The 18,441-nt window shown below is 39.6% G+C and overlaps 1 protein-coding gene across 2 annotated transcripts in view; it reads right to left on the minus strand.

Annotated features, from left to right (window-relative positions):
* GAS2 (growth arrest specific 2) overlaps positions 1-18,441 on the minus strand; it is a 123,085-nt gene that overhangs the window by 22,370 nt on the left and 82,274 nt on the right. The gene's annotated exons all lie outside the window — the stretch shown is intronic.

Genomic DNA, 18,441 nt, shown 5'->3' on the forward strand with positions numbered 1-18,441 from the left:
GTGACCGTACTGTCCTTTTGATTGTTTTTATTATTTTCTTTTCCTTCCTGACCCAGATTGCTTTCTATTACTAGTCTTATTCTAAGTGAACCTGTCCATCTCCAACCCTAAGAGTTCGAGAAAACCCTACTAAATTTTGATCATCTCGACCTCCTGGGACAGACAGTTTCCAACACTTGCCTTTCTGACATTTTCAATTTCTTCTAATTTAGTCATTTATTCTATTTGAGAAGAGTGTTAATTAATTCACAGGCCAACATTGCCCCTTCATCTAGTTAAAATACGTTCTAAAATTGCATATAATTAATATCGGGGCAGATGAGAATTTAGTTAATTGGCATACAAAATTGATACACAGTAAGGACACCTGAAACTAGGTGTCTAACAACTTTTGGAAAGCAGACAATTTTAACCTAGTATCAGTAACTATATAATAATGGAAAGAGGCATAAAATAAGATTGGCTCATCTGTCACTTGTTATAATGCAAAACTGGTAACCACTGAATTGTTCTGAAAAGTCAATGGATAAATATTGGGGATGCAGCTACAGAACAGTATGTTTGAAACCTCCTTTTCAAAATCCAATTCCATACATCAATTTTCTTCAAATTCTGCAATCATTGTTCTATGCTCTAATTGACAAAAATCACAAATGCCTTTTTGTTTGGAAAATGCAATGGAAATAATTTCATTTTCTAACACCAAACATTGTAGATTTTGGATTCACCTGGCATATAGTCTTGCAAGCCCAGAGAACTTTTTATTAACTGAAAGTGACTCCCCTTTCCCCCTCCTGCTCCTAGGGAGAGAGTGACAATGGCAGTGGGGAAGCATGCGTCGGAGTCAGAGGTCATGGGTTCTAATCTCCGCTCTGCCACTTGTCAGCTGTGTGACTTTGGGCAAGTCACTTAACTTCTCTATGCCTCAGTTTCCTCATCTGTAAAATGGGGATTGAGACTGTGAGCCCCACGTGGGACAACCTTGATTACCTTGTATCCTCCCCAGCACTTAGAACAGTGCTTGGCACATAGTAAGCACTTAACAAATACCAATATTATTATTATTATTTTTATCAGACCAAAATATGAGATTATCATATGAGATTAATAGGCACTCAATAAATACTAGTAATTAAATGACTGTGTGCAAGCATAAAAAAATACTTTACCCACTGGACAGTGTCATTTTACAGATGGACAAGAACAGTAGACAGTAATCCTCCTCTTTTCCTACCCTGAGGCCATTTTAATTTTTCTCACAAGTCTTAAGAGCAAAGGACTCTCAACCATTTTCTTCATCAGAAATCCAAGAAAAACAATTACTGGTCACGTTACAAAAACTTGGGTGCATAACTATCCACTTGAATTTTTGGTGGATGAATTTTAGGAATTTTTACTACCCAGGTTTCAATCGTTTAAATCCCCATCTCATAGAATATTTGCATTTTCCCAGCCAAGTGCCAATGAAATCTCAAAAGCCTAGCAGAAATCCAATTACCAGACTGCAGCATAGTTTCAGATGGATAGAGCAGTTTGTGATAATAAATATTTCATAGCAGACTCAGCATGTTGAATACATTAAGCCAGGAAAAGCCAGTGTGAAGAGGGATGAGCTTAAATAACAGGAGAACTGGAAACTACCAGGGAAAGAGCCAGCAGAAACAGAAAAGGATGCAGATAGAGACAGGCAGGGAGGGCTGTTCCCTAAATATCTTCTGGGGAAAAAAAACCTAACCAAACAAACAACCAAACTAAAAAAACAGGAGAACATTTTCTTCCATCCTTATCCTCCTCCTTTCCTCTCTCATTGACTTTTACTCTTCTTCTTTCCCTCAGACAGAAATCAACCCCCACATATTTAGTCAGAATTGTGTTTACCAACTGTTTAATCCTTCCCAGCTAGAGATGCATATTTCTCAAAGAGGGGCATTTTCTGTGTTAGCAATGGACACTGTTTTACACCTTCTCCAAACCCCAAACCTCAACCTTTTTGGCAACCCAATCGATACCTTGGAAATTCATAGAGATTCCCGAGGAACAAAATGACCTAAATGTAATTCTTCTTTCCTTAAAAACGATATGATTTCATTTTATAAAGGCACCTCGACGTCATTCTTAGGTGAAAGATTCATGTTACCCTAATGAAACACATTATTTGCCAGTTCATTAGCGAGCCACGCTGGGCAAGAGTTTCGACTTTTCATGCCTCCACACTCCAGAACGGAAGTTAAAAAACTTTCCCCACGTACTTCACTGAATTATTTAACATCTGTTTCCAAACGACTTGCAAGGGACTAGGCAAAACTCCAACATGTAATATCTGCTAATGAAAGAAAAACAGCGACAAATTGCACTCATTTAACAGAATACTAGGTGGCGGCTTCATATGAATTCTAAATCTTTTTGCCTTGAAGGATCAGAGTTTCAGTGGACCATGGTGTTTCCCTTGACCTCACTCCTAGCAAGTATCTTCTGGGAATCTAAATGGCCAGTTTCAGATCACCACCGAGCTGTTGTTTTGCTGAGTAAAATGAGGAAGTTTTTGGAAGGTATATTCTGAAGGTGGTCTGAAAAGAACATTTAGATGCATGTTCTTCTCAACCCATCGCTCAACTTTACATTTCTTATTTGGGGCAGTCGAAAGTGTTGCTGCTGTCTCCTTCAAGTAATAGGCACATTAATGGAGCTTGGGGATCTGGAGTTCTACTTGCTTTCAGAGCCTTTTCTTATAGAGTCAGGATTTGGTTAGGCATTTAAGCCTCCTTTACGACCTAATCCTATCCAAGACTCTGAGAACCATGCAGGTTTTGTAAATTCAAGTTTTAGATACCTGGCACTGAGCTGAATCAAGACCTGAATCACAAGACTAGCCCTGTTGTGTTCAAGTACGGAAGCACTATGGCCTACTGGATGGAGCATGGGCCTAGGAATCAGAAGGACTCGGCTTCTAATCCTGGCTCTGCCACTTGTCTGCTTTGTGACCCTGGGCAAGTCACTTCACCTCTCCATGCCTCAGTTACCTCAATAAGAAATAGTATGAGATTGAATCTCCCTTTAGTTCTCTGCTCTAGCAACCCAATTCATTGAGATTCCTTTGGTCAGGGTTCTTCCAAGCAAGGAGGTCATGCGGGTCAGGCTTAAGTTCAGATCATACCACAGACTTGGTACACAGAAAACCCACAAACAAACCGTGATAAAGGTTTGCTGGAAATCAAAAGCTATGCTTTGAAATCAATCTCCCATTTTCTTTTTGGGACGGCTGTGTGGTAATCAGAGAATGAAGAGGTGGAAATACAGTGAAAAACATGCAGAAATAGAATGGTTTTTGGTACGCTCTGGTAGGTCCTGCATAAGTAGAATTCTTCTTTCATGAAAGTTCATCCTCTCTTTTTTTCCACACCCTGATATTTTTTTCTTTTTTCCTTTTTTTCTTTCTCTCTCACTCTTCATGGTTTTTTTTTTTTTTGTTAAGCACTTACTATGTACCAGGCACCATACTAAATGCTGGGGTAGATGAAAGGTAATCGGGTTGGACTGGACACAGTCCCTGTCCCATGTGAAACTCAGTCTTAATCAATCCATCAATCAATTGTATTTATTGAGCGCTTACTGTGTGCAGAGCACTGTACTAAGTGCTTGGGAAGTACAAGTTGGTAACATATAGAGACGGTCCCTACCCAACAGTGGGCTCACAGTCTAGAAATCCCCATTTTACAGATGAGGTAACTGAGGCATGGAGAAGTAGTGACTTGCCTAAACTAACATAGCAGACAAGTGGCAGAGCTGGGATTAAACCCAGATCCTCTATCTCCCAGGCCTGTGCTTTTTCGCTCTAGGCCACACTGCTTTCTCAGCCCTAGAACATTTACCTCTTTATTTCAGCTACCTGAAAATAATCTCTACCTTATTAAATTTTAGGACTTTGAAATTTTAAAAAATTCACATTGAAGGTGATTTAATGAGAACCCTTTAAAGAGCAAACAGAAATACACAATATCTCCTAGCTAAAAAGCCTCTCACATCAATTAATCAATGGTATTTATTCAGCACTTACTGTGTGCAGAGCACTGTACTAAATGCTTGGGAGAGAACAATACAATAGATTTGGTATACACAATCCCTGCCCACAAGGAATTTACAGTCTAGAGACTTTGTTCAATACCACAATCTCTCTTGAAGACAGGAAAGGTTCATTATCCCCAAATACAGATATTAAAATGAAAGAAGAGTGCTACTATAAACACCCAAGATCATAGAATGAGTCAGGTGAGAAGAGTCAAGAGGCAGAGGGGTCTTGTGGAAAGAGCAAGACTCTGGGTGCCAGAGGACCTGAGTTCTAATCTTGACTCTATGACATCTGCTGTGTGACCTTGAGCAACTCATTTGACTTCTCCGTGCTTCAGTTACCACATCTGTAAAATGGGGATTAATACTGTGATAAATGCCATTCGAAAAAAAGAAAAAGAAACCCATGCCCATTTCTCCTGATATCTAGTCCAGAGCTCCTACCACTACTTGTTCAGATTTGCCAGACAGAACATGAATAAAAAGTCATCATTTAAGTGAGTTTTTCAACTTTCATTTCTATGAAGATATCAAACGTAAGCAATTTTTTTCAAAGCCTCTTAACAAAGGGAGAGGAAACCAGCATACAGGTCTCTTTTCAATTAATGCTTTCAATTATAATCCAGCAAACCATAGCACGGAGGGACACAGCTAGAGGGGTCAGCATGCTCTTCAAATACATCCAGAGACACAATAGCCCCACAGAAGGTAATGGCTCCAAACCTTCTTCTCTAAGGGAGAAAAATTATTAAAAGAGAAATGATAGATTGTGCTTGCTGGAAATTTTAATTAAGCCTGTAAGTGAGAAGCTTCAGCCCAGCAGAGTCCCAGCTGCTGTATTACTCTGACCTGCTGAAATACCCATAGCTACACTATATCAGGAAATAGAAATCTTTTGAAACCAGTCACACAACACTTGAATTCGATTTAATCTAGTTTCCTATAATGGCTACTTTGTACCCCTCTAAAGATCACCCCAAAATTGTATTGAGTTCCAAAAACAAAGGAATTCATCTCTGGTTGCTTGGTGACACTAGAATCTAGACAATAAAATGTCTTTAGGGTCTTTGTGCTGCTCTAGTTTTCAAAGGACTACACACTGTGATTCCTCCATTGCATTTACAGCAATAATTAAAGACCATGACTGATGGAACCATTCCTGCCAAACGTTTTCTAGCAAATATTTTTGATAATACATTATGTTCATTCAGCTAGTGCAAAGATTTGCCTTCTGAGATGCAGGTTGGTCTTCGTGGTATTTATTATTATTATAATTGGGGTGTTTGTTAAGCACTGTATTAACCACTGGGATAGATACAAGATAATCAGGTTGGTCACAGTCCCTGTCCCATATTAGGCTCCCAGTCTCAATCCCCATTTTACAGATGTAACTTGCCCAAGGTCAGACAGCAGGCAAGAGCTGGAGTCAGGATTAGAACCCAGGTCCTTCTGATTTCCTGGACTGTACTCTATCCACTAGGCCGGAAATTTTTATCAACCCTTTCCCAATTAGACACTGAGTTTGTATAGGGCAAATCCAAAGCTGTTTTTCCCAAATCCTCCCCGTGTATGTTTCTTAGTGGCCTCAAGATGTCCAATCTCACAATCAATTGTATTTACTGAGCAGTTACTGTGTGCAGTTTACCGTACAAATCACTTGGGAGAGTACGATGTAACAGAGCAGGATACGTGTCTACCAATTCTGTTACACCCAAGCACTTAGTATAGTGCTTTGTACACAATAAGTGGTCAATACGATTGATTGATTGATTGATTGATTGATTGAGTTGGAAGTCACGTTCCCTGCCCAAAAGCAACTTATACCTCATTTTCAATCAAATGGAAGAGAAATCATCTTTTGCCTTCAATTTGAAGTGAGAGTCTAACTGAAATCCATTTGATTCAGTCTATGCAGACCTGGTTTCCTGGCCATGAAACCATATTCGTCCAATGAATAGCTTGGAAACACCTGAACCCTTTTGGATTCTGGGTGCTGCCTGAGCTCCCGAGAGTGTCAATGGACTGGAAAAACTGTGAATCGGCACATTCATTTGGATTCCTGGAGTAGGTTACTGGCATTGGTGATTCTCTCTGTAAATATTGGATGCCAAGGGGAATATGTGTCCCATGCAAAGATGAAATAAGATACTGCAAGTAAAAAATACACTTACCCAAGTCATCTCAACTTAGTCCTTCAGGGGTTGTTACTAGCCTTTTACTCACCCCACCTTCCCCTTAGAGATTACAATAGTCTTTAATTCACATATTACTACTGCTTTCCTTCTACAGCACTTGATCAGCTCAATTTAGCTTCATATCAAATATCTTCAACTTTTAATTCTTCACTGTAGTAAATGATTTGCCTCTTTTGTTCTCACAGTTTGACATTTTTCTGGCAACCTAAAAAGAATTTGTCTTTTTCATGGCCTCATTTTCAGTGTTTCTATAAACATACAAGTTTTAGGCTAGTGTTTAGTGAAATCCTTGTCAAATTTCTTTTGTTTTTTAAATGCCTTTTATAAATTATTTTAAAATCAGTCAAAGTTATCCCCAAACTCTGGTCTGGCTTCCCCATACTGTACACAGAAACTCAAAGGCAAAAACAGTAAATGGTTTACTGGTCTGTCACGCCAATCACTGTTCTCTGTCTCCCCCTTTTAGACTGTGAGCCCACTGTTGGGTAGGGACTGTCTCTATATGTTGCCAATTTGTACTTCCCAAGCGCTTAGTACAGTGCTCTGCACACAGTAAGCGCTCAATAAATACGATTGATGATGATGATGATGGGAGAAGCAGCAAAACGAGACCAACAGCGTATCTTTGCTGCCTTGCTGTCCTTGACTTTCACATCATCCATTTCAGGTCTAGTTCTTTTCCACCGCTCAAGGTTTCCTGGTTTCAGAGAAATGAAGCAGCATGTCCTCATGGAAAGATCAAATGGCTTGGGATTCTGAGGGAGTTCCAACATGCTCGCTGTGTGACCTTCGGCAAGTCTCACAATTTCTCTGTGCATTACCACAACTGTAATATATCCTCATTTTCTCCATTACGATTGTTAATGGATTTAACTGTGTCCAATCTGATTAGCATGTATCTACCTCAGCACTTGGTACAGTACCTGGAACACAGTAATGGCTTAACAAATACTGGGTTGGTTTTTTTTTAATGAAGCAACAGTGCATGAATAAATGTCAGAGTGAAAACTATGTTAGCTTGCTGCCTGGGTCTCCAGGCCCCGTGTGGGCTTTGGGAGTGTTTTGATTGTTCACTGAATCTGAGTCTGGAAGGCTAAGGTAAGGGCAGATTTGGAATGAAAAGGCCAGAAAAGGCATATGACAGTTGATGTCAATCACTCCCTTCGACTGTCTTCCCCAAGAAACCAAGAAGCCTGCATTGTGGTCTACAGCGAAGTTGTGCTATTGTGCAGAAGGCAGATTTTCCACTAATTCAATTCCCCCAACAGGCCCGTTACAGAGGTGTGGGCTGGTAATTGACTTAGTTCATTTTCCTTTAAGACAGTAGAGGGCACAGGCTCCTTTTAGATTTTTCCCTTCCCATTAACAAAAAAAAAAAAAGAAAGAAAAAGAACTGGAGATGAGAATTACTAAATAGGGTACACTTCCTACGCTTATTAAAATCTACCATTGCCAGTCTAGGAATTCAGTTTCAAATTCTGTGTACATGGTCGTTTTGACCAGTATTTGTGGTGAAAATAGAAAGCTTTCAAGTGGTTTATAGATTATCAATCAATCAATCGTATTTATTGAGCGCTTACTATGTGCAGAGCACTGTACTAAGCGCTTACCTCAATCCTCCATCACCACAGAGGGGCTATAAACTTTCTGACCAGCAGCACCAGTTACATAGATTTAGAAAATAAGGAAAGAGACTTACTAGATAGACCAAAAAAATGGCCTCTAAGAGAAATGTTTTAAACATTCCCTTCCATATGAAGACTTATGTGATGTATAAGGCATATGGGTGTAAGGAATGGGGTTAATCTAATTTTTATTATTATTATGGCATTTGTTAAGCGCTTATTATGTGCCAGGCACTGTACGAAGCACTGGGGTGGATACAAGCAAATCGGGTTGGACACAGTCCCTGTCCCACATGGGGCTCGTAGTCTCAATCCACATTTTACAGATGAGGGAACTGAGGCACAGAGAAGTGAAGTGACTAGCTCTCTTCCTCCCTTCAAAGCCCTACTGAGAGCTCACCTCCTCCAGGAGGCCTTCCCAGACTGAGCCCCCTCCTTCGTCTGCCCCTCCTCCCCCTCACCATCCCCCCGCCTTACCTCCTTCCCCTCCCCACAGCACCTGTATATATGTTTGTACATATTTATTACTCTATTTATTTTACTTGTACATATTTACTATTCTATTTATTTTATTTTGTTAATATGTTTTGTTTTGTTTTCTGTCTCCCCCTTCTAGAACGTGAGCCCACTGTTGGGTAGGGACCGTTTCTATATGTTTCCATCTTGTACTTCCCAGGCGCTTAGTACAGTGCTCTGCACACAGTAAGTGCTCAATAAATACGATTGAATGAATGAATGAATGAATTTCCAGGCCCATGCTGTCTCCACTATGCCATACTGCTTCTCTAATCAGCCCAAATATCCAACACAGAAACACACACACACACACACACACACACACACACACACACACACACACACACACACACACACACTTTTTCTCTCTCTTTCTCTCTCTCTCTCTCTCGGGCTGATATGGGCAAGGGTAGAACAAACTGGGTCATATTCCCCTAGCTGGTGATAAGGAGCTCATAATGCAGAGTGGGGTCAATCAATCAGTCAATCAGTGAAATTTATTGAGGGATTTTGTGTGCAGAGCACCATACTAAGATTTCGGGGAATATAATACAGCAGAATTGGTAGACATGATACCTGCCTTCAAGTTTACAGTCTAGTGGATAAAGACCAATTGGGTGACTCATGTTTTTCCACTTTCTGGTCCAAATCCATACCTCTGCTTAGAGCTCAGCTCAGGCTGACTAGTGGTAAAAATCAGTGATCCATAATAAGAAACCTCTTGCATAGCCACAAATCTACCATTACAGAATATGACCTTCAAGCATATCTACAGAAAAGAACAGTGACTTTCTCCTGAGATAGTCTACACTTGAGGCCATGAAAGTATTTATACTTTACTGACAATGCTAGCATAACATTACCTAGGAGTGGCATTTTCTAATGCCATCTGAACTTGAACTCAACCACAATTACCTAATTTTGTTTTGGTTTGGAGCTAATACTGTTCAGATCATCATCCTTATTATTATTATTATTATGGTACTTTGTTAAGTGCTTACTATGTCCCAAGCACTGTTCTAAGCACTGGGGTAGATACTACGTAATCAGGTTGTCTGACTTGGGGTTCACAGCCTTAGTCCCCACTTTACAGATGAGGGAACTGAGGCATAGAGAAGTTAAGTGGCTTTCCCAAGGTCACATAGCAGACAAGTGGCAGATCTTTTCATGTGCTTTTCCTCTGGAATCTGATGTCCCTTGGTACTGCCTGGCCCTTGGGTGTGCTAAATTCAGCAATAGATGCAGGGAAAAATCCCCCGGACCTGACTGGTCCCCCATGGAAGTGTGTGGGAGGTGGGGGGGACAAGGGGAAAGGGGAGCATACTGGATAAAACCACAGCTGGTTTGGAACTAGTTAGATGCCACTGAAAGTAGAAGAGGGACACAGCAAGGCCTAGTGGAAACAGCATGAGATGATAAATCAGGAGATCTGGATTCAAGTCCCAGATCCACCAATGAATCAATTAATCAATCAATGGTATCACTGGTATTGATTGATCACTTACTGTGTGTAGAACACTACACACTGAACACTTAGGAGAGTATAATACAGCGGAGTTGGTAGGCACCCAAAAGGAGTTTACAATTTAGAGGGAGAGACAGACATCAAAATAAATTGTGGATACGTACACAAGTGCTGTGGGGTAGAGGACGGGATGAATATCAACTGCTTAAAGGGTACCTACTGTGGGACCTTGGGCATGTCAATTAACCTCCTTGGGCTTCATCTATAAAATGATAGGTTATTAATACCATAATCTCATAATCTTGAATCTAACCCAGAGTTTAGCATATAGCAGCACTTAATATATTACATTATTATTATTGTTGTTGTTGTTGTTGTTACTAATAATAAGAAACTGAACTTTCACACTTAAATCCCTCTCTTCCTCTGGTAAAAATAATTTTACCCTACCTTAACCGAGTTTAAGATATAGGAATGAGAGGTTTAGTATAAGAGGCCATAAAAATCCTTGAGGGTTATGAATGACAGAAGATTGTGGCAAAATTATGTAATTGATAACAGGTTTTTTGATGCTGCTTATTTTATCACAGCGTTTTAATATGTTCTTCATTGGGGGATCGAAACAAGTGTGGATAGAGGTAGGTTATAAGCAGAAACCTGAACCATATCAGTTGCTATAGCAACTGACAACTAAGCAAGGGTACATCCATAGAAGATGCTTGACCCCTTGGGAGGAACTGGAAGTTTACATGAGGGGCAGAATGTTGATCACTTAAGACAAGAGGCCCCCCATCAAGGGCATTGCGGGATTAGGATCAAATACCAATAAGTCTCCTTGACAAAAAGAGGGATATTGAAATCAAATGGCCAAACTCAAAGTATTCTGAAGCCTACATAAGAACTGGCTGGGGAAGTAAATTTTTATAGAATTTGCTAATGCACTAATTCAAAGTAGAATTAAAGCTTTAAACGAGGTGGATTTTGTTATTCTTAAATTTTTTATACTTTTTTTTTGCTTTTGTGCTAATTTGTGCTAATAATGAAACTCTTCATACCGCATCTGTTCGTTCATTCATTCAGTCATTCAATCGTATTTATTGATCGCTTACTGTGTGCAGAGCACTGTCCTAAGTGCTTGGGAAGTACAAGTCAGCAACATATAGAGATAGTCCCTACCCAACAACGGGCTCACAGTCTAGAAGGGGGAGACAGACAACAAAACAAAACATGTAGATAGGTGTCAAAATTGTCAGAGCAAATAGAATTATCCACCCTGACTGGCCCCTAATTCACCTTAATTTTCATAAATTTACCATAATTAAATGAAATGAATACTTTACAGTTTAAAAAAGAAATTCCAGATTGTTTGAATTTAGGCATTCACACTCCATTATCTCCACGTTTTAGCCAGAGGCACTCAGAAATAGCTCCAGGGACTGAATTAGATATCCCTATTTTGGGGGGTCATTTTTCAAGTTTTTGGATCATGGCAGGAATGTACAGTGGACAATACCCGAGTACATAGTGGGCAAATACTCTAATCCCAAGATGTAAATGAGGTCCAGGGAAGCCCTGAACGGTCCAGGCCAAAATACTTTGAACACAGACTTTAGTGAACCCTAAGAGAGATTTCCATTAAAAAAAGTTTAGGAACAACTTGAAAGATCACATAGATCCAGACAACCCTGCTCTCAGCTCTCTCTTAAGTTCTCGAGACCTAAGAAATAAAAAGTAACCTCTACCAGTGAACTATCTTAGAGTTCAGATAAAGCAGCCTCCTGGAAGTCACTCTCAGAACTCAGTGGATGGATTTGATACAATAACTTGGGTAGTTGCATGGCACAGTTGTCAGCTTTTTCAGAGTAATATGGAACACGTTGAATAGCTAAAGAGCCCATATGTTTGTGTAATTTACCTTTAAAATTGCAATCATTATATGTTCAGATATTGGGATTGCTATTATTTGGATTTTAACTTTCTTTTGTTTTTCCTTGCATTGCCCCCCCTCAACCAATGTTGCCGTCATTATCATCATCATCAATCGTATTTATTGAGTGCTTACTATATGCAGGGCACTGTACTAAGGGCTTGGGAAGTACAAATTGGCAACATATAGAGACAGTCCCTACCCAACAGTGGGCTTGTCATTATGAACTAGAACCCTCTTATTTGGCAAAGTCCTTCATAATCAGAGGCTGCCGCAGCAGACTACTATCTCATCCACCATCTAAGTAGTGAAAACTATGTTAGTTAATTGTCTAGGGGCAAGGTGACAAAGCCTTAGAAAAGGAAGGTGGCACAATCCATAAGCCCAGCTCCTACCCCTCCTGCAGCAACTTTGTGTTCCCCCTTCTGCAGCCACTCTGTCCCCTGGGGGGGTGCAGCCAAGGGGGCTGAGGATTATGAAGGGGGATGCTCTGGGCCAGCAAAACCCTTCCTCAGGAGCCAGAACAGAGCTGCTTCATTTTTTCCTCCACAAGGAACCAGAAACTCCTTGTTTTCCCTCCACCTCCTCTCTGTCCATAGCTCAAACAGGGGGACTGTGATGCTCTCACAAGTGTGGTAGTGATGCCAGCAGCATTGGCTCTCTGTTTCTGGCCGGGAGGAGACGGGTGTGGTGGAACGGCTGGTAAGGGAAAGGATACCAATTTTGATTTTTCAGAAACTTTCTGCCTCTGTCTCTGTGTCCCACTACAATTTCACTACATCAGAAGATTGGTAGATCTACCAATCAGTCAGATTCTGTCTGCGGGAATCAATCAGAGTTTGGGCCCAGTGGCGTGTGCTTAATCTATTGCTTCATCAATTGGGTGGAGGACAATCCGATCCAGGCATCCAAGATCAGCCATAATACAATACCTTGGGCAATGTACACTGAGATAGCCTAAGTGACTATTGCAAAATCCAACTCCATACTTTAATCAGGAATTTAGAATCTCATTTCATAAATAGCAAATTCCCTCAAAAGTGTTTTTAAAGGTGATGGAGAGTGCTCTAGATAGAGACCTGGCACTTCCAACATAAAAGTGTTATAGCGTCATCCCCTGAGCTTACTCACTGAAACACTCTGATATAATAATAATAATAATAATTTTGGTATTTGTTAAGCCCTTACTATGTGCCAAGTTCTAAGCACTGGGGGAAATACAACGTAATCAGGTTGTCCCACATGGGGCTCCCAGTCTTAATCCCCATTTTCAGATAAGGTAACTGAGGCACAGAGAAGTTAAGTGACTTGCCCAAAGTCACCCAGCTGATGTGACAGAGCAGGGATTAGAACCCATGACCTCTGACTTGCAAGCCCATGCTCTTTCCACTGAGCCGTATATATGCATATAGGGTAGGGAGCAGACTGAGGCATGGGAGAGGACGAGGTTCAATTCCTTTGGAATACCTAATGCTATACTTATTAAATCTCTGGGAACCAATTTGGGGGAGATTAGTGGAAGAAATACCATGTGGACAGGAACACCAGACTGACCACTATGGTCTATTTATTTGACTCATGTAGACTGATATTACCCAGAGGTTTTAAAGCAACTTATAGTAAATAATTTAAACAGAAACACATCAATGGTTGGTTTTTTTTTGTTTCCAAAAGGTTGGAGGGGCTGACCTCTTTATCCTGTGAACATTCACACCAATGAAACCCCTTTATTTACAAGTGGAAACTCTGACCTGTTGGCACTCAGTAGACTGCTCTATCCCAGCCAGATGTTCTATAACCACTCCAAAATCAACATGCTGCTTTTGAGTTATTCTACCCAGAGGTAGGGTAGCTAGAGTAGCAATTGGAGATGTTCAGTTTAACAGTTGATATGCTGAGTTTTGCAACAAAATTAGCAAGAAATGACAGACATGTTTAGGTGGGAAATGGTGGGGAAACACCCAAGCAAAAGCATTTCCTAGAAAAAGAAGACAAGATCAATCTCGGGACTAAAACCTGATTTGGGTCATGAAAGCCAAGGAGAAGGTTAAACCCTTCTTTAGAGGTTTAAACTACACAAATACTTGACGAAGAAGTCTTTCAACACCTTACTAACTCATAAACCCAGTTTTACAGGTTCGTTTAAATATTGTGCTTAACATACTGGATTGCATAGATGCTACAGTCCTTAGAAGGAGAATTGAAGAGAATATACTAGGAAGAAGTAAAGAAAGCTCTGTTGATGGTAAAAGTATCTAATTCTAACATGAATTATGAAGCCAAGTTGTTAATAAACAAGACCTGAGGGATTATCCTTTGGAAAGACATGCCTACAAAAGCAATTTTTTGGAGACTGTACCGTGTTTGAGCCTTCCTATAAATTGAAAGTGGAGTTTTGATTGATTTCATTAGATGCCACTTAGCCAACAAAGAGAGAGAAAAGGGAATTGGGAATAGGAAAGTGGACTAAGCATACCAAGCCAGTTTCCACTGCCTGCATCAGGTTGTGCTAAAATCTGCTGTAACTATGAGGGCCCAAGACTGATTTTTGCCATCTCTTAAGCAAACACTTCAGCCCCATTTCTTATGATCTGAGAAACTTTCTGAATATTTTTTTTGCCAGAAATGTTAGTTTTCAGCAAAAGATTAAATTTAGATTAGGAGAAGGATAATACTGCACTCTTATCAATGTGTCAAAATTTCAGACTAACATTTTGGGAGATTCTCTTCAAAAGCTTCAGAGTCTTGATTGTGTTTACCTCACATCTCTAAATAACAACCAGATCCGAGAAGTGAATATCCCTTCCCATTTCAATAAAAGAATATGTGGGGTGGGATAGGTGGGCAGGAATCTTCATCTTCAGGAAGATCCTATTAAAATCATAACAGTAGATATCAACTGAAAATTTACAGATTGATTTTATTGTCCATTTGATCAGTTGGGCAAATATTTATGAAAATTATTAAATGGTGCTTTACAGAGTCATTTCATATTAAAATACACCACCACATATTGTTTTGAATTCACAGATACATATTACACTTAAATTACTGTAATTTACTAATCTTGTGACTAGAGGAGCATCTTGATTCTAATTAAAAGGAATGATACTGCCATACTATAGAATTATGGCACAACACAAATCAACTAGTTACATTGTACTTCTTGGCCTATTCCTCTAACTGGCTAGTTCTCATTAGTTGAGTTTTCCAAATGAATTCTATTTTTCTCTTGAAATGCCCAGAAATGATCAACAGTGTTTTTTATCAGGGATGGCTTTCATCATTTTGTTCTATTTCCACAAATAAGCAGATACTTCAAAACAGAGAGTTCATATTTCTTAGACTTTGTCATGAGATAGCTTTTAAATGACGTTGAAGATCTCTAACAATTTAGAGATATTTATACTTGAATGAAAGACTTAATGAATGTTGGGTGATTTGTTAGTCAATTCAGATTTACATTTCCGGGTAATCATTTGAAAGTAGCAAAATCACAGTTCAACCAACAAGTTTCAACTTTTGGGTAACAGCGCAGGAAATGGGAATACTGAATTCTGTCCTGAAAGGTGGGGTTATCTTTTAAGTCCTGCTAGTTTAGACAGAGGTATCTTTCTTCAGTAAACTTTCTCTGACTAATTAATTCCACCCATTCCACAACTCAACAGCCTGACCTGTATTTTACAGCTCATGCTTGAGGTACTCATGGAATTAAGATATTTATTTCTACATATTTGGATGATTGTTTATCTGTCATTTCTCCCCTATAAATTGTAATTTTTTTGAGGGCAGGGACTGAACACTCAATAAGGTGTGTATTGGTAGACTGACTTGAATCTTAGCCCCCCCAAAATAGAGGGGGGCAAAATAGAAATGAAGAGATTAAAGTGGTGTTACACTGCCTCTCCCCACTCCAGGCAAATAAATCCAGGAGTGAACTTTACAGTTGAGAAGAGTGCAGTCATCATCATCTGCCATTACAAGTTTTAACTAAGTTATTGAAGGTGAAGGAAAGGCTTTCTGGGATGGAGATGTTTTGGGTAGATTTGCTAGAAAATCTGTTAATTCACATTAGGTAATTGAAATGACTTTTCCATGTTGTGTGAACACCTTAAAATAGTACTGAGGTTTTATTCCATGAATGCTGTATTTCAATAAAATTTTAATCGGGGCTAAATGGTGTCATATAGAAATTTGATTAGATCTGCTATACATTTGAAGGTACCTTCCAAGAGGCAAACCCAAGAAATTCATTAAAGGATGCAGATCTGAATATATCATGAGGATAAAATATTCAGAGAAATAGCCCACCCATAGAAATATATGTCACTATTTAAAAAAGAAAGATTGAGCTAGCATGGTCCAGAAGGGCCATATGGATTAAGCTCTCTTTTCTCCTACTACTTCTCCCTTCTGTGTTACCTGTGCACTGGAATCTGAATCATTTAAGCGCTTTATATTCACTCCTCAGGCTCACAAAATTTATGAACATAGTCATAATTTAATATCTATCTTCCCTTCCAGACTGCAAGTTTGTTGTGGTCAGGGAATGTATCCATCCACCACTCTGGTGTAGTGTACTCCCCCAAGCACTTAGTACAGTGCTCTACACACAGTAAGCACTCAGTAAATATCACTGAATCATCATCATCATCATCAATCGTATTTATTGAGCACTTACTGTGTGCAGAGCACTGTACTAAGCGCTTGGGAAGTACAAATTGGCAACATATAGAGACAGTCCCTACCCAACAGTGGGCTCACAGTCTAAAAGGGGGAGACAGAGAACAAAACTGGACCCTGTTCTTGACTACCATGCCTGACTTAGTGAAAGTAGGTAAAGATCAATGTTTTTTTACCCGACTTTCATTATCTGCAGAGTAAGGCAGTGTTCTAATAGTGAAAAAATGTGGGCTTAGATCAAAGAGCAGTCCTGGGTGTCTGGGGACCTGGGTTCTAATTCATGCTCTGACAGTTTCTTGCTGCGTGACCTTGGAGAAGTAATTTGACTTCTCTATCTCAGTTTCCTCACCTTTAAAATGGGATTCAATACTGGTTCCCCCACCTACTACTTAGACTAATGGGCCCACGTGGGACGGGGACCGTGAGTGACATTTATTTTGTATATACCCCATTGCTTAGTACATTGCTGAGCACACAGTACAAGCTTAACAAATATGAAAATTATTATTATTCATTCATTCAATCATATTTATTGAGCACTTACTGTATGCAGAGCACTGTACTAAGCGCTTGGGAAGTACAAATCAGCAACATATAGAGACGGTCCATACCTGACAACGGGCTTATTATTTTAAGGGGGCTTCTCCCAGCAATTATTCAAATAATTACATTAACTCTCTGCTTCCCCCTGGACAGAGTTATCTGGACCCAGCTATGAAATATTGCTGAAACATGAGGACAGTGATTTGGGGAACACCAGTAAGGAAGATACTTATGAAGACTGATCTTCTTTCAGTTACGTGACAAAAATATTGCCTTGAGAGAATTATTGTATTCTTTCATGCACAGTTGTGGAGGTATATCGCAAACTATCATATACCACAGACAAAAGCAATTTTAAAATTTAAGTCTAAAATAACTAGAATAAAGTGGAAAAAATAAGGAAAATTATCCAGTGAGTTAATCAAAGCTCTTGGAGCAATCAAAGAGAATAAAATGCAGGGAAGAAATAAGCAGAAGACAATGGAACACCAGCTGAACCTGAGAGTCAATTGTGGAAACGGAGATTCAATCCATACATTATCTATCTAAGGAATCTGACAGAAAACTGTTAGAATAAAGGGCTTCAACCTGAAATGTCAGATTTGGGGGCAAAAATAGGGGGGTTGGGGATAGGAAGGTGGAGGGACAGAATACTCAGAACCCTTAGGAACTATCATTAAGGGTCTTTATAGTTTGAAGCTATGTACATTTCAAACACAGCAAAACATACTGCAGTAATATCCCAGTTAAGAGGACGCAAGCATGGCAGGTGAGAAAAGTGTTTCAGAAGAAGGCTTCTTTCCTTCAGTGGCAGAATAGTAGAATGAATATCAGGATGCTAGATATCTGGAAGGGGCCACCCTGAAATCTCTAAGACTCCCTGACAATTAACTCTGGATAGTGGAATCCTGCAGCGAGCCTAGTTTATATTAGTTTTCATCCACACAGAAACGTTCCACCCTAAATGCAGATATAGATAATCAGGAATGGGCAGTGTTGTGGCAAATGGATGTGAAAGGGTGCTCAGAGGAGGTCATTGAAGACAAATGAGCTGAAAAGTCCGTCCATTTTTTGATTTAAACTTTGACACTCCAGCCAAAAGCCCCCATACAAATATGGTTGCTTTGTGTATTTAAGCAACTCCTTACAGTGCTGGCTGTCTGTTCAATGAGCATGAGTTGGATCTTTATCTGTCAATTTTTGTGAGCTACTGCTGAATGACTGCTAGTTTCAGGCTGTAAATTTAAGCAACCTATTTTACAGCTATTATTTCATTTCTTGAAATAGTATGTAGGTAAACATTAGCTAACATAGCAAAAACAAATTTCTAAGAAACAAAAGTGTTTCGGTCCATGTAGTTCCGTTTCTACACATTGCCTATACATAGGCAATCCAGCTGTTTATTTACGTATTAAAAATATT

The sequence above is a fragment of the Tachyglossus aculeatus genome, chromosome 22, assembly GCF_015852505.1.
Source record: "Tachyglossus aculeatus isolate mTacAcu1 chromosome 22, mTacAcu1.pri, whole genome shotgun sequence".
In the NCBI taxonomy this organism is placed as follows: domain Eukaryota; kingdom Metazoa; phylum Chordata; class Mammalia; order Monotremata; family Tachyglossidae; genus Tachyglossus; species Tachyglossus aculeatus.